The sequence below is a fragment of the Oryctolagus cuniculus genome, chromosome 2 (genome assembly GCF_051225735.1).
Source record: "Oryctolagus cuniculus isolate XC-2025 breed Fujian yellow rabbit chromosome 2, ASM5122573v1, whole genome shotgun sequence".
NCBI lineage: Eukaryota > Metazoa > Chordata > Mammalia > Lagomorpha > Leporidae > Oryctolagus > Oryctolagus cuniculus.
Window position 1 is genome coordinate 31386293 of NC_142868.1, and position 24075 is coordinate 31410367.

Consider the following 24075-nt stretch of genomic DNA (forward strand, 5'->3'; position numbering starts at 1 on the left):
CCACATATAAATGAAATCATGCAATATTTGTCTTTTTGTATCTGGAATATTTCACTTGAGTTGCTAAGAGAAAAGTGATATAAATACAAATGGTTCTTAAAAACTTCATAGAAAATGCATATCATGAAAAAACTATATGTAGATTTCAAATTTTTATACCAAAATAACATCTTTTAATTCCATTTTTCCATCAACTCTTTTAGGTACTTTCATATGTTAGATGATGGGTATGCAAATTAGTTTGACTGCGGTAATCAATTCACCTGTACACATGTATCTAAACATCACATTATACACTTTAAATATATTCATTTTTTATTTGTCATTATACCTCAATAAGCAAGAAAAAAGTTAATTAGAAGAATATGTGTATGAGACAAGATCTCTGTCATAACAGTAAAATATGTATTTTCATAGTAAGCATAATCTAGACAAATAAATCTAATAGATTTTATTTCTATATGCATTGGTACCATTCAAACAATTTTCACCTTGGTATTACAATACCATATATGCAAATAACGCTTACTGGAGAAACACGAATGATTTTGTATCTGTTGTCATTATAATCTGCCTTATGATGTAAGTTTGGAAGTATTACATCATCTTATCATCACCAATTTTATAGTTCTAGTATTTTTAATAAATTCATGGTTGAAAAAGGCCTAAAGAATCAGAAACCACCTTAGAGAGGATCAGGACTTGGGGAAAAGCCAAGTAGCCCAGGGAAGCTTATTATTGAAAGAGGTCTTTCCCCAGCTGGGAGTTATTTCAAAAAGTAAAAATTAAAAGCAGCCCTACCAACCTCAATGACATATCAGATGAGTGTGTTAAAGGCCTCTCAACAATTCTTTAAAATTCCACTTCATCTCTACAGGGAAAGAAATGTTAGGACACTTTCTTAATTGGCACATTCATTAGGTGTCTCTTCATGCAGAGCAATCAACCAGAACCTGTGGAGTAAAGATCATTAAGTCCTGACCCTCGTATCAACAAATGAACCAGCCAGTGCAAGTCACAGGAAAGCAGAGTCAAGGATAAAGACAAGATTGCAGATGGAAAACTGAGAAGAGATGGTGCTGAATAGCTGCGTTGTTGTAGGGAAAGATACTCAAAAGGTAAACACGGATGTATTTGCCTGTTCTGTCTTGAATTTCACTGATATTTGCTTCAAAACAGAAATGCAATTCAAAATATTTACCAAATGGTACTGTTTAACACCAAACTTATCCATACAGGCTCTGAGTGCAAGAAGCTGATCTGGCTTTGCCAATAAGAACCAGCAATGGGCACTTTGCTTAATAGTAAATTGAGTATTCAGTGAGACAAGAGAAAGTATTAAAAGAATAGAAGCTCCTGGAGGAGCCACAGACTCAAACTTTTCGAAGAGACAACAAAACACTTGAAGATTTTTGCCTTTGCTGTGCACAACCAACCCTGAAGTCATCAAAAGATAGAAGCCAGATAAAACAAAGCCACTCATGGCAATTGAGACTCCTAATGCTATGATTTCTCCATACCATCTAGAGATCCTGCATTTTATCTTAGTGCATGTGCAAACATTAGGTATTGAATTATAACTGGACTATTGTGATGCTAAGAGAATTGTTGAATTGCTTAGCTTTAAAAGAATAGAAAACTGGAACAAAGAAATGTTGAATTAAGCACATGAAAATATTTGCATGTAGGATGTGAGCTGTCCTACACACAGGGTCATGCCATTCAATGGGTCTGTGCACAACAAGTGGTGTGATTAGAAAAACTACCTTACAGCATGTATGTATACGTATACACATACACACACACACATACACACACACCTTTTCTCAAATATCATAGCTCCCTAACTTCTCTCCAGCTTCTCCAATTATCTCTAATGTCTCCATGATGAATATCATTATCTGATTCTTCTCCATTAACAGAAAAGCTTCATGAGAGCAGGACTCTGTTTTATTGATGTTGTTGTGCACTATTGCATCCTAGTTTCTAGAATCGGCTAACACATTATAAACTCCCAACAAGGTGTGTTATGGGAAACAAGAGCAATCGTCACCTAGTAAGATCTTACTCTGTTTCAGTAGTAAGAACTTTATATGCATTTTCATAATTTTTATAGCCTGAATATCCTTATAAGTTTAAGCTTTGACTATAGAAACCCCATAAGATGCCTCCCTTTTCCTCACAAACTGACCTTAAACACATACTAGGATTCTTCAAAAAGAAGTACATGGAAAGTGCACATTATGAAAATGTACGTGGGGCCAGCGCCGTGGTGCAGTAGGTTAATCCTCCGCCTGCAGCACCGGCATCCCATATGGGCACCGGTTCTAGTCCCAGCTGCTCTTCTTTCAATCCAGCTCTCTGCTTTGGCCTGAGAAAGCAGTAGAAGATGGCCCAGGTCCATGGGCCCCTGTACCTGCGGGGGAAGACCAGGAAGAAGCGCCTGGCTCCTGGCTTCGGAATGGTGCAGCTCCAGCCGTTGTGGCCATATGGGGAGTCAACCAAAGGAAGGAAGACTTTTCTCTCTGTCTTTCCCACTCAATGTCTGTGGCTCTACCTCTTAAATAAATAAATAAAATCTTAAAGAAAGAAAATGTATGCATATGGATTTCAAAAATGGCACTAAAATAAACTTACTTCTGATTTCCATTTGTCCATGAAATTTTTTTTTAAGATTTATTAATTTATGTGAAAGTCAGAGTTTCACAGAGAGGCAGAGAGAGAGAGAGAGAGAGAAAGGTCTTCATTCCGATGGTTCACTCCCCAATTGGCCCCAATGGCTGGAGATGCAGCAATCCGAAGCCAGGAGCCAGGAGTTTTTCTGGGTCTACCATGCGGGTACAGGGGCCCAAGGACTTGGGCCATCTTCTACTGCTTTCCCAGGCCATAGCTGAGAGCTGGATGGGAAGTGGAGCAACCGGGTCTCAAAACGGCACCCATATGGGATGCCAACATTTCAGGCCAGGGCGTTAACCTGCTGCGCTACAGCGTCAGCCCCTGTCCATGAACTTTTCAAAAAATTTCATTTTTATTTACTTGAAATGGAGAGAGAGCAATAGCAAGAAAGGTCTTTCATTTCCTGGTTTACTGCACACATGCTCATGGTGTCTGGGACTCCCATGTGGTAGCAGGTAACAAGTACTTGAGCCATCCTATGCTGCCTCTCAGGGTGTGTTTAAGCAAGAAGCAAGAATCAGAAGCAGAGCCTGGACTCAAACCAAGTACTCATTAGCACTCATCTTAACCACTGCACCCAGACACCCTCCCCAGATTTTTGGTTTTTGAATATTTTCTGACGTATCCATCATTTTAAGTTTTGTCTTTATCATTTGATTTATTGAGTGACTTTTTATGCTAATGCCTTCAAAATTTCTAGTTTTCATTTCTCATTTTAAAAGATGAGGCTCTACTGTTTAATGTCATTCAAACATTTGCATTTGATCACTTTTGTGATGATATTTTTACTTTTATTTAAATTATACAAGTTACATATTTTTTAACTTTTATTTAACAAATATAAATTTCCAAAGTACAGCTTTTGGATTACAGTGGCTCCCCCCCATAACCTCCCTCCCACCCACACCCCTCCCATCTCTCACTCCCTCTCCCATCCCATTCACATCAAGATTCATTTTCAATTATCTTTATATACAGAAGATCAATTTAGTATATACTAAGTAAAGATTTCAACAGTTTGCACCCACCCAGAAACACAAAGTGTAAAAATATTGTTTCAATACTAGTTATAGCATTAAATCACAATGTACAGCACATTAAATACAGAGATCCTAAATAGTGAGTAAGTGCACAGTGACTCCTGTTGTTGATTCAACAATTGACACTCTCATTTATGGCATCAGTAATCACCCGAGGCTCTTGTCATGAGTTGCCAAGGCTATGGAAGCCTTTTGAATTTGCCAATTCTGATCTTATTCCAACAGGGTCATAGTCAAAGTGGAAGTTCTCTCCTCCCTTCAGAGAAAGGTACCTCCTTCTTTGATGGCCTGTTCTTTCCATTTAGGTTTTTTTTTTGTTTTGTTTTGTTTTGTTTTGTTTTTGCCATAGTATCCTGGCTTTCCATGCCTAAAATACTCTCATGGGCTTTTTAGCCAGACCTGAATGCCTTAAGGGCTGATTCTGAGGCCAGAGTGCGGTTAGGACATCTGCCATTCTTTTTGAGTCTGCTGTGTTTCATATATACAAATTTAGGAATAGTGGAACTTCCCCTTCCTTCCACCCACATTCCTCCATGAGCCTTTTGAAGCATTTACATTTGTGTCCATCAGACCACTTCTCCATCTGTTCAGCGTCCACTACCTTTAAGCCACGGGAGTGTGCCTCCCACTGCCACAACAGAAGGTATTGTCAATGCAAAAATTGTACAGAACCAAGTTAAGAAGGCAAGGAAATCTCTCTTCAAGGATACTGTACTGCGGAAAAGACCAGGGCTAAATCTGAAGTGAACTGCACTGAAAAAAAGCAAGGAGAACTCCTTAAGAGCTGGAATAAAGGGAAAACAGAGGCCATCTGTGTTTGCTAATTGGCTTTATTCTAAGGAAAGTAAACTTTCACTCATCTTCATGACAGGAGGTAGTCTTAGACCTTGGAGCACAGTGGTCCTCTAATGTGGGTTTCTACCCTCTCTTAGAGACTAGGAAGGGGTATGCTAGTTCCCTGATGATTGCACTTCAGAGGGATGTCTCCCAGCGGCTTGAGATAGTCTGGCTTGTAAAACAGGCTACAGGGTTTTAAAATGATTTACATCTGAACGAAGCTGAAGACAAATTTGCAGTTACAGACTCTGTAAATTAAATATTCTGAGGAAAGGGAGGTCTGTCTGGAGTAGAAAGTTGCTCCAAGCTGAGGGGAACATGAAGGCTGCCCCCCTCAACCGGAGCCTCCGAGGAGCACTTTTTGTGGCTTTCTGGTTCCAATCTCTCAGTACACAGACCTAATATCAAAGTAAAGTACAGGAAGGCAACAAATCACAACACACTCCCTCCCGCATCCAATGCATCTTAATCTCTACCTGCTTAGCTGGCATCTCTGAAACTTCCTTCCCTTCACCTGAAGCAAAAGCAGCCTCATACTGATGAGTCGCCAGCTCAGCAGTTGCAAAGGAGCAGATTCTGAATCCCATTCTGAAATTTTATCAGATACTTTAATACACTACAATAATACTGTCAGGTAAGCATTATTGCAATATTCTCATTCTACAAATGAAGAAGTTGGCATTTATTCTGTGAGAGTGCCTAAAACCACGGAAGTAGGAAATGGTGAAAGATGAAACTGGAAATCAACCCCAGAGTTTTTCTCTACCCTCAAGTCCCTGCTGGGAAGAGTTAAGCTGTACCTTGTGAAAAGCAATACCTGGCAGCTCTGCCTTTTTCATCAGTCACAGTAATAGGGAAAGAAGAAAGCAGATTGAATGTAAGGGAGTTGGAAAACACGGGTTAAGGAACCAGATGAAGGAGGTTCACAAAGAACGTGGGCTAAATTGTAATCATTTCAACTGAGATTTCAGCCTTCACCCCATGCTTTCAGCAGTCTCTACGGAGTTAGCAAGGACAGAGGACAGGCTCCTGCCTAGGGGAAAGGGACCTGCCACTGAAATACCCCATGGGGCCCTCTCCACACTTGAAGCAGCTGGTCTCATTATCAGCCCAACGAAAAGGCTGTTGTATCTCATTTTGCTAAGAATGTAAGAGTAAAGCCCTAATGATTTCCTGAGTTGTTGTTACTCCAATACTATAAACTGTGTAATCAGGTCCTTTGAAAATATAGACCAGTGATTAGTGAATAAAAGAAAATAAAGCAAAATCTGTAAAGATGTCAATCTCATCAAGACTTGGACTTCAGCTCTAAGAGAGGTAGCCCTACTTCTTCCCTTTTGAAGTGGAGCTTTGAGAAATCACATACACTGATACATCCTAGAGTTACAGCACAGGCCTTCCAGTGGTCAAGGATGTTTTTAATTAACTTAGAAACAACCATTTCATCCATCTTCCTGCTAGTAAAAAATGGTCTCTGGGTGATAGTTATTTTTGTTTTATAATTTTTAATTTCTCAAATTACAAGCAGCTTAACTGTTTCCTTAGAAATTACATTTGAGGGAAAAAAAGAAAGTGTATAATATAATAATTAAGCTTAACTCCAGCCCTGATCTTCTTAAGTCTCCCAAAATACCTTGCAAACGTTACATTCCTTACATTTAAGGCAGATTTAGAAAGCTACTTGTAGAAGTGCCCTATGAAAAGAGTGTCAAGGGAAAATGCAAATTTGCATGCCTGAGGCAAAGTCTGTACCAGAATGCATGGAGGCTACTGAGAAATGTTAAGGCATTAACAGATGCTTGATTGGGCATATTAGCATACAATATCTCCCCTGTGTATGGAAGAGAAGGCACCAGGAACTAGGACTGGGGCATTCACTTGCTTTGAATCTACAATTCCTATCTTCCTCCCCCTTGTCATCCATCACTGCACTCTAATTTACTTCCTTCCACTTTGTACTTCTCCCTTCCCTATCTCCCCTTTCTTTCTGCTTCCCTCACTCCACCCACTTCCACTTCAAATGCAGAGCAGAGCCCAGGACTACCAAGCCAGTCTGGTCAGACTGAGACTGAAAAATGAAGGGGCAGATGGAAATAAAAATAAATATATGGGCAATATTTATAGCACAGCTCTCTCCATTATGCTATTGCCTTCATTTTGTTTCTAAAGATGGTCAACAAGGACTCCATCTAAGGCTTTGTAGTTAATTTACAAGAGTCTGATATAATCTAATATTTTTAGACATAGAATTTGTAAGATCAGATTATCATTACTTGGAGTTTAGAGTTATCAAATAAAATGTCTGTGATTAGCAACTTTCAATAGTCTCAAATGTGGCCTAGACTACCATGAAAGGGCCTCACCAGGGCCAGGCACTAGATTCTGTCTATGTGTTGTCTTTTTCAGTCCATAATGCAAACTTGCAAGACAGTTTTCTTCCACCTTCAATTTAAAGATGAGGAAAGTGGAACCTACAAAACTTAAATAAATTATTTAGACAGATAATCAGCCAGAGTTGAGCTTCAAATCCTCTATTAGAATACAAAGTCAAAACTCTTAAAATGCACTCATTTAATAAAGACTCATCCAAAATTCCTCCCCTGTCTTTTCCTTTACTTCTAACAGACTAGTTTCCAAGCCCCCATGTGTAGTGCTCACTCTAGCTCTTCCTTCTCCTCCTTTTCCTTCCTCTTCCTCCTCTCCTCCTACTCCTCCTCCTTCTTCTTGTCTCCTCGTCCTCTTCTGTTCCTCCTCCCCCCTCCTCCTTCTCTCTTCCTCCTGTGGCTGCTGCTTCTTCCCTCTCCTCTACAATCTCATTCTCCCATCTGGCCTACCCTCTGAGAAATGGAGATAACCATCTTGGTAATGCCCATGAGAAGTTGCCTCAGCAAACAACCTCTTGAGTTTGTTCTGGGACTTCATCCTGGGCTCCTATTGAAAGTCAAGTCCCCTTAGTTCCTTCAATTCAAACCAGCCTTCATGGAAAATACAGATAGCTGATTTAGACACATGTGATCAGTGGGAAGAATGATCAGTCCAGACGGTTGGAGATTTATGAAGTGTCTTTTTAAAGGTCATGGAAAATGCATATTATAATTCTGGATGTTTTATCCAGAGCCATTAGACAAGAAAAGGAAACCAAAGGGATACAAATTGGAAAGGAGAAAGCCAAATTATCCCTGATTGTAGATGATAGGGGTCTTTTATAGGGGAACCAAGAGACTAAGAGACTATTGGAATTCAGAATAGAGTTTGCTAAAGTTGCAGGATATAATATAAACAAACAAAAATTATCAACAAAGAACAGAGAACTATAGACCAATATGATTGGTGAACACAGATGCAAAAATCCTCACAAAATATTAGCTAATCAAATCCCACAACATATCAGAAACCAAACCAAGTAGAATTTACCCCTAGTATGCAGGAATGGTTCAACATTCACAAATCAATAATTTTGATACATCATATTAACAAACTGAATGATAAAAACCGTATGACTATTGCAATAGATAGGCAATGCAGAGAAAGTATTTGATAAAAGACAACATCTTTTCATGATGAAAACCTTAAGCATATTGAGGATAGAAGGCACATTCTTCAACACAATCAAGGCAATTTATGAAAAACGCACAGGCAGAATCTTATTGAATGGAGGAAAAGTTGGAAGCATTTCCAGTAAGTTCCAGAACCAGGCAGGATGTCCACTCTCACCATTGCTACTCAATATAGTCCTGGAAGTTTTAGCCAGTGTCGTTAGGCAAGAAAAAGAAATCAAAATGATACAAATTGGAAAGGAGGAAGTCAAACTATCCCTATTTGTAGATGGCATTATCATATACATAGACTCCAGGATATTAAATTAACATGCAAAAATTAATAGCCTTTGTATACAAAGACAATGCCATGGCTTAGAAAGAACTTTTAAGATCAATCTCATTCACAATATCTATAGAAAAAAACTAAATACCATGGAATACATTTAACCAAGGAGGTAAAGGCTCTCTATAATTAAAATTACAAAATATTAAAGAAAAAAATAGGAAAAAAAAAAACAAAACATGGAAAAATCTTTGATGTTCATGGATTGGAAGAATTGATATCTTCAAAATGTCCATATCACTAAAGGTAATTTATAGATTCAATGCAATCCCAATCAAAATCTCAATGACATTCTTCACAAATCTAGAAAAAAAAGTGCTAAACTCCATATGGAAACACAAAAGACCCCAACTAGCTGAAGCAATCTTATACAACAAAAATAAAGCTGGAGGCACTGCAATATCAGATTTCAAGAAATGTTACAGGGCAGTTATAATCAAACCAGCCTGGTACTGGGCCAAAAATATATGTAGACAAATGAAACAGAATAGGAACCCCCAAAATTAATCAACACATCCATTACCAAATAATCTTTGATAAAGGAACTAAAATCAATCCCTGGAGAAAGGACATTTTCTTCAACAAATGGTGCTGGGAAGACTGGATCGCCATGTGCAGAAATATGAAACAAATACCCTATCTTACACCTTATACAAAGCAACTCAAAATGGACCAAGCATCTGAATCTATGATCTGATACCATCAAATTACTAGAGGAGAACATTGGGGAAAATCTGCAAGACATTATCATAGGCAAAGATTTGATTGCACAGGCAATCAAAACCAAAATAGACAAAAGACACCAGCTAAAGCTGAGAAGCCTGTGCACTAGAAAAGAAACACAGTGGGGCTGGCACTGTGGCTCAGTGTGTCTACGCCCTGGCCTGAAGCACCGACATCCCATATGGGCCCTGGTTTGAGACCTGGCTGCTCCACTTCTGATCCAGTTGTCTGCTGTGGGCTGGGAAAGTAGTGGAGGATGGCCCAAGTCCTTGGGTCCCTGTACCAATGTGGGAGATCTGAAAGAAGCTCCTGGCTGCTGGCTCCTGGCTTCAGATAGGTGCAGCTCTGCCCATTGTGGCCAACTGGGGAGTGAACCATAGGATGGAAGACCTTTCTCTGCCTCTCCTCTCTCTCTGGGTAACACTGGCTTTCAAATAAATAAATAAATAAATAAATAAATCTCTTTTTTTTTTTTTTTTTTGACAGGCAGAGTTAGACAGTGAGAGAGAGAGACAGAGAGAAAGGTCTTCCATTTTTTCCATTGGTTCACCCCCCCAAATGGCCGCTGTGGCTGGCACACTATGCTAATACAAAGCCAGGAGCCAGGTGCTTACTCCTGGACTCCCAGGAGGGTGCAGGGCCCAAGCACTTGGGCCATTCTCCAGTGCCTTCCTGGGCCACAGTAGAGAGCTGGACTGGAAGAGGAACAACTGGGACAGAATCCAGCACCCCAATCAGGACAAGAACCCAGGGTGCTGGCGCCGCAGGCAGAGGATTATCCAAGTGAGCTGCAGCACTGGCCAAATAAATAAATCTTTAAAAAAAAAAAAAAAAAAACAAGAGGTCGGGTTCTAGTCCCAGTTGGGGTGCCGGATTCTGTCCCGGTTGCCCCCTTCCAATCCAGCTCTCTGCTGTGGCCTGGGTGTGCAGTGGAGGATGGCCCAAGTGCTTGGGCCCTGCACCCGCATGGGAGACCAGGATAAGCACCTGGCTCCTGGCTTCGGATCAGCGCGGTGCGCTGGCTGCAGTGCACCGGCTGCAGCGGCCATTGGAGGGTGAACCAATGGCAAAGGAAGACCTTTCTCTCTGTCTCTCTCTCTCACTGTCCACTCTGCCTGTCAAAAAGAAAATAAACACTCAGCAAAGTGAAGAGGTAACTGACAGAATGGGAGAAACTAGTTGCCAAAAATGAAACTCATAAAAGATTAATATCCAGAATATATAAAAAGCTCAAAAATTCAACAACAACAAGCCAAAGAATCCATTTAAGAAATGGGCAAAGGAATTGAATAGGCATTTTTCAAAAGAGGAAATTCAAATGGCCAGCAGACACATGAAAAAATGGTCAGAATCACTACCTACCAGGAAAATGCAAATCAAAATCACAGTGAGGTTTTCCCTCACCCCAGTTAGAATGCCTCTCATACAGAAATCAGCAAACAACAAATGCTGGTGAGGATGTGGAGTTAAAGATACCCTAATCCACTAAAGGTGGGAATGTAAACTGGTTGCAGCTACTGTGGAAGACAGTATGGAGATATCTCAGAAATCTGAATAAAGACCTACCATCAAGCCATCCCACTCCTGAGAATTTACCCAAATGAAAAGAAATCAGCACACTAAAGAATTATCTGTACCATGTTCATTGCAGCTTAATTCAAAATAGCTAACATATGGAATCAACCCAGATGTCCATCAACTGTTGGCTGGATAAAGAAATTATGGTATATATACACCATGGAATACTACTCAGCCATAAAAAGGAATGAAATCCTGAATTTTGCAACAAAATAGATGCAGCTGGAAACCACTATACTTAGTGAAATAAGCCAGTCCCCAAAAAGAAAAATACCATATTTTTTCCCTATTCGGTGGTAACTAATAGAGTATCAAAAATAAAATGTACAGGAGTGAAATGGACATTTTGAGCTTCAATGATATTTTATAGCTCTTGTCTCTACTGTGGAGAAACAGTGTTTTTTTTCTTAATACTAACTGTTGAACACTTTATGTATTGTAGGTTAATATTATGAGTATAAAGTAAACTGAAAGTAGATCATTGTAAAAATTAAGAGAAAGGAATGAGAGGAAAGAGGAGGAAGGATGGGAGCATGGTCAGTAGGGAGAGTAAGGCAGGAAATATCACCATGTTTTTAAATCTGTATATATGAAATACATGAAATTTGTCCACATTAGATAAATTTTTAAAAAATCAACAGCCTTTTCATATACAGACAATGTCAAAGCTGAGAAAGAATTTGTAAGTTCAGCTCCATTAATAATAGCCTCAAAAGAATTTAAATACCCTGGAATGTATTTAACCACGGATAGAAATGATATCTACAGGGGCTGGCACCATGGCACACTAGGTTAATCCTCTGCCTGCAGCGCCAGCATCCCATATGGATGCTGGGTTCTAGTCCCGGTTGCTCCTCTTCCAGTCCAGCTCTCTGCTGTAGCCTGGGAAAGCAGTGGAGGATGGCCCAAGTGCTTGGGCCCCTTCACCCACGTGGGAGACCAGGGAGAGGCACCTGGCTCCTGGCTTCGGATCGGCCCAGCTCCGTCCGTCTCCATCACAGCCATTTAGGGAGTAAACCAACAGAAGGAAGACCTTTCTCTCTGTCTGTCTCTCACTGTAATTCTGTCTGTCAAATAAATAAATAAATACTTTAAAAAAAGAAATGATATCTACAATGAAAATTACAAAATATGAAAGGAAGGAAGGAAGGAAGGAAGGAAGGAAGGAAGAAAAAAATAGAAGACACAAAAAAGGGAAAATATCTTTCATATTCATGGATTGGAATATCATTATTATCAAAATGTTCCTATTACTGAAAGCAATTTACAGATTCAATGTGATCCCAATCAAAATACCAATGACATTCTCCACAGATCTAGAAAAAAAGATACTAAAATTCATATGGAAATACAAGAGACCCCAACTAGTTAAAGAAATCTTAAACAACAACAATAAAAAAGCTGGAGGCATCAGAATACCAGACTTCAGGACACACTACAGGGAAGTTATAATCAAAACAGCCTGGGACTGGCACAAAAATAGATATGTAGACCAATGTAACAGAATAGAAATCCTAGAAATAAATCCATGCATGTAAACCAGCCAACCTTTGACAAACGAACTGAAATCAATTCCTGGAGAAAGGACAATCTCTCCAGCAAATGGTATTGAGAAAATGGGATCTACACATGCAAACGTAAAACAAGACCCCTACCTTCATTACATCTCATACAAAAATCAATTGAAAATGGATGAAGGATCCAAATCTACAACCTGATATCATCAAATTACTACAGGAAAATATTGGTGAAACTCTGCAAGACGTTGGCATAGGCAAAGACTTCTTGGAAAAACACTACAGAAGCACAGGCAATAAAAAGAAAAAATAGATAAATATGAGTATATCAAGCTAAGAAGCTTCAGCACAGCAACGGAAACACTCAGCAAAGTGAAGAGGCAAGCAATAGAATGAGAGAAAACATTTATAAATTAGGAAACTGATAAAGGATTAATACCCAGGATCTAAAAAGAGCTCAAGAAACTCAAACACTGCAAAACAAATAATCCAGTTAAGAAATTGGAAAAGGACATGAACAGGCAATTTCCAAAGGCTGAAATACAAATGGCCAGCAGACACAGGAAAAAATGCTCAGGATCACTAGCCACCAGAGAAATACAAATAAGAAACCGCCATAACGTTTTACCTCACCCCAGTTAGAGTAGCTCTCTGCAAAAATCAAAAAACAAATGCTGGAGAGTATGGAGGAGATTAAGAAAGAACATGGAATCTGGGAAGAGACCTGGCCTCATAAATTATCTTCTTTCACCTAGAAGAATAAATGCCTAAAACCACTGCCATGACACAGAGGTGTCTTTATTTTAAAATTTGCAAAACAGAGAAGATACCTTCTGCAGTTTTACAAAATAACCCCTCTACGTCACAGTTAAATTTGCATTTCTTTCTCTGTCCTTCTTCTTCCTGCTATTATTTGTCCAGTCGCTATCAATCTTTTTGTTCCACCTTCAGAATTCCATCAGGAATTTAAATTAAAAGGTTTACACTGCTTGTAAATATAATCAGAGCTGATGTGAACATCTGTATACACAGGAGAGAAGCAGACCCTGCATTAGGAAAGACTGGGTCAGAGTTCTTGGACCAGCCCTTATTTCATCATACAGGCCCAGCTTCTAGCACAGTGTCTGGCCCATTGAATGTACATGAAGAAAAGGCTCCTCAGTTTCTGGGGTGAACATTTAGCACAGCTTGAGTTTGATTCCCTACTCTTTTTCTGATCCAGGTTTCTGCCAGTGCACTCCCAGAAGGTAACAGTTAAAAGCTCAAGCCCTTGAGACACTGCCACTCACTTGGGAGACTCAAATGGAGTTCTAGACACCTGGTTTTGGCCTGGCCCATCCCTAACTGTTGCAAGCATCTGGGGAGTGAACCAGCAGTTGGAAAATCTCTGTCTCTGTCTTTCCTTGCTTGATTGGTAGCTCTCTCTGTCTTTCAAATAAATTAAACTTTTAAAGAGTTATTTAACATGATTGCTTTATCATAACGTCAAAGCCACATATAAATAACTAAATAACACAGTCAAGAGGCCAGGGGGGAGCTGCTACCCCACCACTGAGGCATTTTTGTGCAAATCAGAAAAAAGTATCCATTATGACTAATTTGGTTCTACACCAGATACTGAAGTTTAGCATGTATAGCTTCAGTGGAACTCCAGTTCCTACTTGCTCTCTCAGCCCCAAGAATCTGTATAGAGCAAAAATAAAAATGCATTACCTCACATGTCAGTCCCAGTGATTGAGTTCTGATCTCAAACTGTCATCAGTCTCTGAGACAGTTAACAAGGCCAATGGACAGAAGAGTTATACTGCCTCACAGACCTTTCTTTTTTGATTGGTTATGTGCCAAATAGTTTCTGACTTGAAAAAGCATTTCCGTAAAGTAGTCCTGAGAGAGATTGGGGTAGAGGGACAATATTTAACAGCGGATCCAAGTTCAAGTAGCTGTAGCAAGAACATGATAGAGTACAGAGAACATAACATTAATAACTCATTTTTCATGAAAATTTACAACATGAATTTTAAGGGCTTTTCATGTATTACCCCATTCAATATTCACAGCAACTTATAAGGCAACATTCCTATTATCCAAAGATAAAATATGTTAGATGAGAGAATTTCATTAACTTGGAAATGAAGCAAAGACTGAATCCACATTGGTCTTATTTTTGTTTCCCAGAGTGCTAGACTCAAAGAATATGAAATATTTTAGGTTTTACCTTATGCACAAGCCCAGCACTAAGTACCGTGGAGTCACCTGGTGGGATTGTAATTCTATTTTCAATTTTTCTTCAACACGTCTGTTCATGACTCAGTCTGGTGTCACATGCCTATAAAACATGCCACACACTCCTGTTAATATCCTCCTTTAAATAAGTAAAAAATAGGTTTCAGACTCAGAGCCTTCAACAATAGTACCTAGAGAGATATTAATCACAATTTTAATCATAGTATAATCTTCTCTTTGTAGAATCTCATACCAGTTGTCAATTTTCAACTATAAATTAATTTTCAAATAAAATTCAAAAAGTCTTTAAAAAATTTAAACAGGGGCTGCCATTGTAGCATAGAGGATAAAGCTGTTACCTGTAACACCAGAATTCCATATGGGAGCTGGTTCTTGTCCCTGCTGCTCTTCTTCTGTTTCAGCTCCCTGCCTGGGAAAAGCAACAGAAGATGGCCCAGATACTTGGGTCTCTGAATTTACATGGGAGATTTGGCTCCTGGCCTCAGCCTGACCCAGCAATGGCCATTGTGGTCATCTGGGGAGAGGGGAGAGAACAAGTGGATTGAAGATCCCTCTTTCTCTTTGTAACTCCGACTTTCAAAATAAATAATTATTTTTAAAAAGCATATTAAAGAAAAACAATATGGCACATTCATTATGTGGAAATCAGTAGAGTGGTTGATAATCAGAGAGAACTCAGAAATGGTGAAAGTCAGGAATATGTTATCAACAGGTATTCATTGGAAAATAGTACCATATACAACTAAATCACTTGTATGGGCTTTGCTGTCAGAAAATATATGAAGATGTATCCCAGTTTTATTGATTATAAATTTGCCAGCGCTTTATGGGCTTTGAAAATCTTTCCATCTCTCTAAGCTTAAGTTTTCTTGACTTAAAAAAGTTCATAATACCTATTTTTAAAGTATCATTTTGACAGGCAAACGAAGTAATATTTGTAAACTCACTTTCACAATGTCTGGCACCAAACAGGTACTCTATAAGTATTAGTGTCCTCTACCTTCACCCTTATTTCTAGTTCCCATAGTTGGTAGAAAAATGATGAACCCCCACCATGTCTTTGCCAATAACTCCTTTAATTAGCTTCTTTCTTTTCTTCAAATTATTTTTATAAAATATTAAGAAAAAGCCTTAAAAAGCATATATATGGCATAAACAAATTAAGTCAAATAGCAACAACAACAAAAAAGAACCAGGATCATTGTCATTAACTTTATAGCCTTTCATGAACATGTGCCTGCCCTTCCCCTTACCACTCAGACACCAAGCCCGGTGACCACTTGAAAGCACTACCTCCTGACAGCTCCTTTCAGCAGTATTACATCAGAGAGAAATGACCTTGAACTCATAGAAGTGGAAAGTAGAATGAGTTTCAACTTTCTTTAAGGTCTGTGTTTGAGGCTTACAGAAACTTAGATTTTTTTTAACTTTTATTTAATGAATATAAATTTCCAAAGCACGGCTTATGGATTACAATGGCTTCCCCCCCATAACGTCCCTCCCTCCAGCAACCCTCCCCTTTCCCACTCCCTCTCCCCTTCCATTCACATCAAGATTCATTTTCGATTCTCTTTATCTACAGAAGATCAGTTTAGCATACATTAAGTAAAGATTTCAACAGTTTGCTCCCACACAGAAACATAAAGTGAAAAATAATAGATGATTTTTTTAAATGATGATGAAATCAGATCAGACCTATTGTCATGTTTAATCCCAGTGAGAGTCAAGTTGGGAGTTGATAATTTCTTTTTTTTTTTTTTAACAGAAGATCAGTTTAGTATACATTAAGTAAAGATTTCAACAGTTTGCACCCCCATAGAAACACAAAGTGAAATATACTGTTTGAGTACTCATTATAGCATTAAGTCTCAATGTACAGCACATTAAGGACAGAGATCCTACATGAGGAGTAAGTGCACAGTGACTCCTGTTGTTGACTTTACCAATTGACACTCCTGTTTATGGCATCAGTAATCTCCCTATGCTCCAATCATGAGTTTCCAAGGCTATGGAAGCCTTTTGAGTTCTCCAACTCTTATCTTGTTCAGACAAGGTCATAGTCAAAGTGTAGGTTCTCTCCTCCCTTCAGAGAAAGGTACCTCCTTCTTTGAAGACTTGTTCTTTCCACTGGGATCTCACTCACAGAGATCTTTCATTTAGGTTTTGTTTTTTTTGTTTTTTTGTTTTTTTGTTTTTTTGTTTTTTTTTTTGCCATAGTGTCTTGGCTTTCCATGCCTGAAATACTCTCATGGGCTTTTCAACCAGATCCGAATGCCTTTAGGGCTGATTCTGAGGCTAGAGTGCTGAGAAACTTAAATTTAAGTTGAAATAATACATTCTTCACATTTTCCAAATCAAGATCATAAAGCACAGAAAGTAGCTTATACATGGAAGTGTCATACATACAATCAGAGTCTCACAATTAGACTGGGGACATTCTGATTTATGTGGTCATCCAGAGATGAGGTGTATCCCCCTATTCATGTTGATTCCCTATACCTGTGAATATCTCCCTTGTCAGTATGGTGCATGGTGAAAGTTGGGTCCTGGGCACATCCAGAATATTAGTTTGCAGGAAGTACAAAGGGAGGACAGTCCATAATAAGTAATGGAAAGTAAGCCTCCAATTTTGAAGGAAGGAATATAGAAACAAATCTCTCTTCCTTACAGAGAGAATATACGTAAGGAGTGAGATGAGGGAGATACTTTGAGATCATCAACCAAAAGACATGTTAAAATCATACAAATCCAAATCTTCAGGTGATGCCCTTGAGACCAAGCAAATAATGGTGGAATCTAGTATTTCCTGCCATGATGTAATGCAGGAGAACTAACCACCACAAAATTTTTGTCCAGTCACATAGAACCAGAAGGAAAATGCCAGATAATTAAATATATCAGCCTACCATTGATTCAACTCTTTCTTCTTTGTTCACCTAATTCAATTGTGGAAGTTTGTTTTCTTTAAATCAACTGTGGGAGTCCAGTGTCTGTATGTAAGCCTCTTGAGTATGCCTTTCTAGAATTCAAAAATTTAATTTGGAATTTTTATTTAATTCACATAGAATATTATCAAGTATCCTTGGTGCTTATGAAGCATTTTTTATCTCATTTATCTTCTGCATTGGAACATAATAGTGAGTTCACACAGGAAAAATTACTTGCAATTTTTTAGCAGTTTCTTACAAGGATCTGTCAGAGAACTTTTTGGTGTGTTGCTTTTGCCACCATTGTCCATAAACAAACTGGAAATAACCTTCTAGGAAAAAAATTTGGTGCATAATTAATCATGATATTGGTTTAAAAATTGTCAATAATTATGCTGAATAAAGAAGAGCAGCTTCTCCATGTGATGATAATATTATAGTGTGCTTTCATTTGATGTATCTATCTCCATGATGGTCCTTACCTAAATGGTTGGAGCTATGTTAACACTATTTATACCCCTAAGAGAGACAAGAAAACAATTCCATGGCAAGTACCAGTCTTTTGATAAAGTTGCAGTGACATCACGCATATTACCCCATTATCAAGAGCCAGAAATATAAGCTTACAAGCTAAAAAGGAATAAGGGAAATACAGTCATTAGTTGGTCATTCACTAGCCAAGGTAAAAGTGTATTAAGATGGAAAGGGAAACTAGGACCATGACGTGGTTTTTGTAAGAATGCTAGCAGAATACACACAAGAAGAGTAATTGCACTGGATTAGAAATACTGGGGTGGGCCTCTTTTTAATGTCCAGTGTCCTTTGTCTTAACATTTGGTGCAATGTGTGAAAACAAAAGATGGAAGGGAAAATGAAATGAGAAGGGGAGGGTGAAGTCTACCACAAGCAATAAACAAGCAACCAATTAAATACAAACTAGGGCAGATAGTAAACAGTAACATGGAAATGAAATAAACAGAAAAAATAGAAAGCTTATTATTTATTTAAATTGGAAGAGAACAAATAAAGCCATTCTCCTGATATTCATGAAAATGACTGATTTTGGACCTCCAAAAATTGTCTCATCTGCAAAGGTAATGAGAAAATTGGCAAGAAATCAACTCTTCCTACCATTAAAGTAATTAACTAAAAGCTTGTATTATTCAAGCAACACAGGTGAATCTCAGTAAAAACAGTAATCTTCGTGGAGTTTTAACTTGCTCTATTCCCATCTCCCCCAGTAGCATTGAAAATAAATAGCCTGAACTTCCCATGCATTCTAGAAGTCAAAAAACCAGAGTATCATGGAGCTGTAGCTCTTGTTCAAAATAACTGCCATTATTTACCAAGTATCATGGTACCATGAAATCACCACTTGCCAGGTTATCTGCACTTGACCATACAAGGAGCTTGTCCATTGCCAAAATTATTTTGCCTGGAGAACATTTATCAAAAAAACTACATATATAGGAAAATATTTTAACTTTACAGCTGCCTTAAGCCATGAATAATAAGAGAAACAATAGACAAAATTCAAAATGAAAAGTTAAAGAATGAGATGTGAATAAGGTATTTAAAGAGTTGTCATGTTCAATGTGCATATATCTATATGGGCTTACCCAATAACGTGTGCATGAACAGGAAATCTCTGAAAAGTCCTATAATCTTACCTCTGAATGACCTTGGTGATCAGTATTATAAGGAAGTAAAAGCTACAACAGAGTTGTCAAGCACATTGTGGAATTTTTTGTCTTCTTTTAAAAAAAGATTTTTTTGAAAGGGACAGTTACAGAAAGAAGGAGAAAGAGACAGAGAGAGAGAATCTTACATCCTTTGATTTTTTCCCCAAATGACCACAATGGCTGGGATTGACCAGACTGAAGCCAGGAGCCTAGAACTATCTGTGCCCCTCACATGGGTGACAGGGACCCAAGTATTTGAGCCATCTTGTGCTGCTTTTCCAAGCACATTAGCAGGCAGTCAGATCAGATGTAGAGCAGCTGGGACTTGAACTGATGCTCATATAGGATGCCAGCAACACAGGTGGCAGTTTAACCCACTGCACCAAAACACCAGCCTCTGCCTGGTTGAATGTTGAAGTCGTATCATCAAAAACCACACAAAACCCCTCAGTAAAAGCTGAAAGATGTATTGGTTCCATATATTTAAAAAATTTCCAACTAACAACTAGCTGAACACTAAATCAACAGAGTAGAGAATTGGAAGACCACACAAAACAATGCATGTACACTTTTTAGAACTGGCTCAGAAAAGTGATTAAACAAGCAAACATAAAACTACTATAACTAACAGCAACAGTAAATCCTAGGAAGGGAAACAGTCTGATTTACGGAACTATCATATTATATTATGTTATTTTAAATGTCTGATTTTCAACAAAAGAATGAGATTACAAATCATGAGCATTACTGTGTAAACAAAATAAAGCATAAAAGAGGAATAGAGTGAAAGATTATGTATTTACCATTTATTAATCTATTATTTATTCATTTTTAAATAATTTCAATCAAAGAGATACTTGTTCCACCACGTTCATTGCAGCACTGTTTACAATTGCCAAGATAGGGAATCAACCTAGGTATCCATCATAAAATAAATGGCCAAAGAAATATGTAACATACATACAATAAGATAGCATTCAGCCATAAAAAAATGAAATCCTGTCATTTGCAGCAAAATGGATGGACCTGGAGGACATCATGTTAAGTGAAACAAGTCAAGACACAGAAACACAAATACTGCATGTTCTCCTTTATATGTCAGAGCTAAAAAAAAAAAAACCAACCTCAGTATGAACATAGAATGTTGATTATTAGAAGCTGAGAGAGGTAAAAGTTTAGATTAAAAACTGAGAGAAGTTGGGTGTGGTTTATGAATTATGACAAATATACTAACATGCTAATCTTATGACAATCTGTGTGTGGAAGTATGGAAACTCTTAATACAACTGTCTTCTAAAATAAAAAGTTAAACAAATGAAAAAAGGAAATCGATTTGTGTGAAAGAGATAAGAATATGTTTACAGACTAAATTAAAGGGTGCTTTCTACAAGTACTTAATATGCTTATAAGATAAGCATGTCAAAACTTAGAGTTATTTTGAGAAGAACACTGTAATGAAAGACACTACCAAAAAAGCGTTTTGTTAACTAAGGTATATGAAACCAAACAACTGTTTTAGGATTTGATTTTGATGGTTTACATACTAAAGAGAAGTACTTTTCAAGTTTCCAAGAAGTGAGATAAAGTTAGTGAAAAATCTGTCTAAGTGAGGATGAGCAGAAGTTGACATATACTTGAAACTTTTTTCCGGCATATGTCAAAATTAAAAAAAAAAAAGGCTGCTAGAGAAGTTAGTGTCTTCTGAGAATTAAAGGAAACTGTGAGATGAAGAAAGAGCACAGGATGAGAAGGCCAGGGGCCAGGAGCCCTGTTCCAGGCTCTGAACACTCTAGCCAAGAGGCCTTCGCAGATTAACTCCTCTGCTTTTTCTTTCTCTCTAAAATAAGACTTTTAATTAATAGAATATGTGATGCCTCTAAACCAACAAAGTTCTAGAAAACAAAATGCTAAGTGGACATGCAGGTATTTCTTCTTCAAGTACAAATAGGGTAGGTGTGCATTCCAGAGTCTGAGTTAATTTTGCCTTGGTGGGTCACTCAATGCTTATAAAATGTGTTCAAAGAGATAAATGAAGAAATGATATTAACAAAACTGAAGAGAAAGTACTTACTAGAAAAGGATGGTGATAAAACAGAAAACATAACCACAAGAAAATTAGAAAATATGGAAATAAAAAAATCAAAGAAAAAAATTAAATATGTATTAGATAATATAAACTCTAAGCTGGACACTAAAAGTAAATCAGAAAATTAGAAGGGATTGGAAAGAATTTGACCCATAATATGTTTAAAAAGATGGATATATTAAAAATAATAGGAGTCATAAAGTATAGGCAAGAATTTCTAACATAAATTTAATTGCAAATCCAGAACAGAATGTAGGGAATAGGAATAGCAGGAACAAAAACAATATTTAAAAAGATGTTTTAAATAAATTTTCAGTTGAAGACAAGGAATATGTATCCTATCAAATGTTCAGTGTAAGCATAGAATAGAAAACATTAAAATCAAGGAAAAAGTAAATCAATCTATACCTGAATCTATCTAACTGAAACCATAGACCACCAACGAAGAGGATGGAGGGAAGTTACCAGAAGAAAACTGAGATTCATTACAAAGAAGTGGCAATTAGACTGACAACAAACTCTACACCAGCACCAACAGATGCCAAAAGTCCCAGAAATATACATCTCCAATATGTTGAAGGAAAATAACTCTCAATCTCGAATTTTATAACCAATCTGATATTATTCAGAAGCAAGAGCAGAACAAGGGAATATTCAGGCAAACACCAAGAATTTGCTTTCCACCTATATTTTAAAAATTAACAAAGCCTGTGATTATTTTAAAATTTACTTTATATGAGTGAAATGGCTATCTTTCTTTTTGATTGTTTATGGCCCTTGCCTATATTACCATTGAATTAGGCTCTTTTTGCTTTTTATTTTTTTATCTTTATGTATGGGGCATTAAGCCCTTGACTGTAGTGTTAACTTAAAATATATTATCTCAAAAACAAAGAAAAGAAACAAAGAAGGGGGAGAGAAAGGAAGGAAGATAAAAATGATCAGTTCACTGAGGCACTGCCACCTCATCTTGTTTTATCTCCTATTAGTTTTTCACATCATTAACCTACAGACACCAGGGACATTTGATCTGGGAACCCCTAGAAAACAGCTCCCCCTTCTAGCTCCACATTTCTATCACTGAGGGAGGAAACAGATTTCCAAAAGATGCTCACAAAAATTATCCACAAGGTACACATGATTCAATAATACATCTTCAAAATAACTCAAAGAATAACCAGAACTTTCATTATAATTAAATAGACTAAACAAGGTATAATACACTTGGGCATGCTTTACTTAGTGTTACGTATACAAAATATATATATAGCAAATTCTAAACTCCAAGGATTAATACAACACAAACCTAATATTAGTTTTCAACTTACTTTCATTAGAATATGGGGGACTCCAGATACAGGACTATTGAGTAAATACCCTATCTACTTTTTTTTTTTTTTTTGACAGGCAGAGTGGACAGTGAGAGAGAGAAATAGAGAGAAAGGTCTTCCTTTGCCGTTGGTTCACCCTCCAATGGCCGCCGCGGCCGGCGCGCTGCGGCCGGCGCACCGCGCTGATCCGATGGCAGGAGCCAGGAGCCAGGTGCTTTTCCTGGTCTCCCATGGGGTGCAGGGCCCAGGCACCTGGGCCATCCTCCACTGCACTCCCTGGCCACAGCAGAGGGCTGGCCTGGAAGAGGGGCAACCGTGACAGAATCCGGCGCCCCGACCGGGACTAGAACCCGGTGTGCCGGCGCCGCTAGGCGGAGGATTAGCCTAGTGAGCCGCGGCGCCGGCCTCCTATCTACTTTTAATCTATTCCTATTTCATTTCCTTGATTTCTTTTCTCTGACCAAACACATCTATATCAATACCTAATTAAACCTATGCCAGAGGGGCCGGTGCTGTGTGGCAGCAGATTGAGCTGCTACATGCAACACCAGGATCCCATATGAGAGCCCATATAAGTCCGAGGGCTCTGGTTACAATCCATCTCCTTGCTAATGTGTCTAAGAAAGCAGGAAAGGATGGCCTGAGTAGTAGGGCCCCTGCCAACCATATGGGAGACCTGGATGGAGTTCCAGGATCCTGGCATCAGCCTGGCCCTCTCTTCTCTCTTCTCTCTCTCTCCCTCACCCTCTCCCTCTCTCTCTCTCTCTTTCCTCCCTGCCCTTCTGTTACTTTGCCCTTCAAATAAATAATAAAAGAAGTCTTTAAAAAGTTATGCTGGCCTGTTTAGTTCCTTGTTTCAAGACCAAAATGCTAACTGAGGAAAACTATCTATATCCATATACGCAATCGCCTCAAGCTGAATGGAGCATTACAATCCAAACTCTCTACCTCATCTACAAGGTCTTTGTTCACATGTGAACTGGCTCTTTGTTTCTTTTCCTATTGGCTACTGGGTGCCATTTCAGGAGCTGCTTGAGTTCAGACACAGAGAAAAAAGATGGTTGAGTTTCTCTCTGTGATTTTGTTACCAAGTGTGACAGTCAAAGGAACAAGAGAGTATTGCAAGAGTACCATCATAGTGACAAATGTTGTCTACGTTGCTGAAGAGGAAGTGAAAATAAAAAAGAAGGCTAATGGGCAAGGACTAACTGGAGAACACAGATTCTGGAAAAGGTGGGTTAAATGAGACCAAAATATCTTTGAATTCCTGGTTCTGCACCTTGAGAATTAGGATGTGGGTAAAAGCACTAGAAAGTAAGCTCCCACAAGAAGAAATTGTGTAAATTGCTTTTACCTTTTCTTTCAGCAAAAATGTTGCATTTGATAAATCCACGAATCAATAAAATGCTAAGAAGGCTAAAATCACATTGGAAATAAATTAATTTGCAGGCTTGAGATAGTCTAAAATTGAATCCTGATGAGGAGGCAAGTTGTCACTTCTCATTAAGATTTTTATCAATAATAAAATAATCCCTATGTGTTTTTGAAGACA

The 24075-nt window shown here is 38.2% G+C and overlaps 1 non-coding gene across 1 annotated transcript; it reads left to right on the forward strand.

Annotated features, from left to right (window-relative positions):
• The first annotated feature begins 18096 nt into the window (after positions 1 to 18096).
• LOC127490472 (small nucleolar RNA SNORA81) lies at positions 18097 to 18272 on the forward strand. The gene has a single exon (XR_007918419.2). It is a non-coding gene; the product is annotated as a small nucleolar RNA SNORA81 (small nucleolar RNA).
• The last annotated feature ends 5803 nt before the right edge of the window (positions 18273 to 24075 follow it).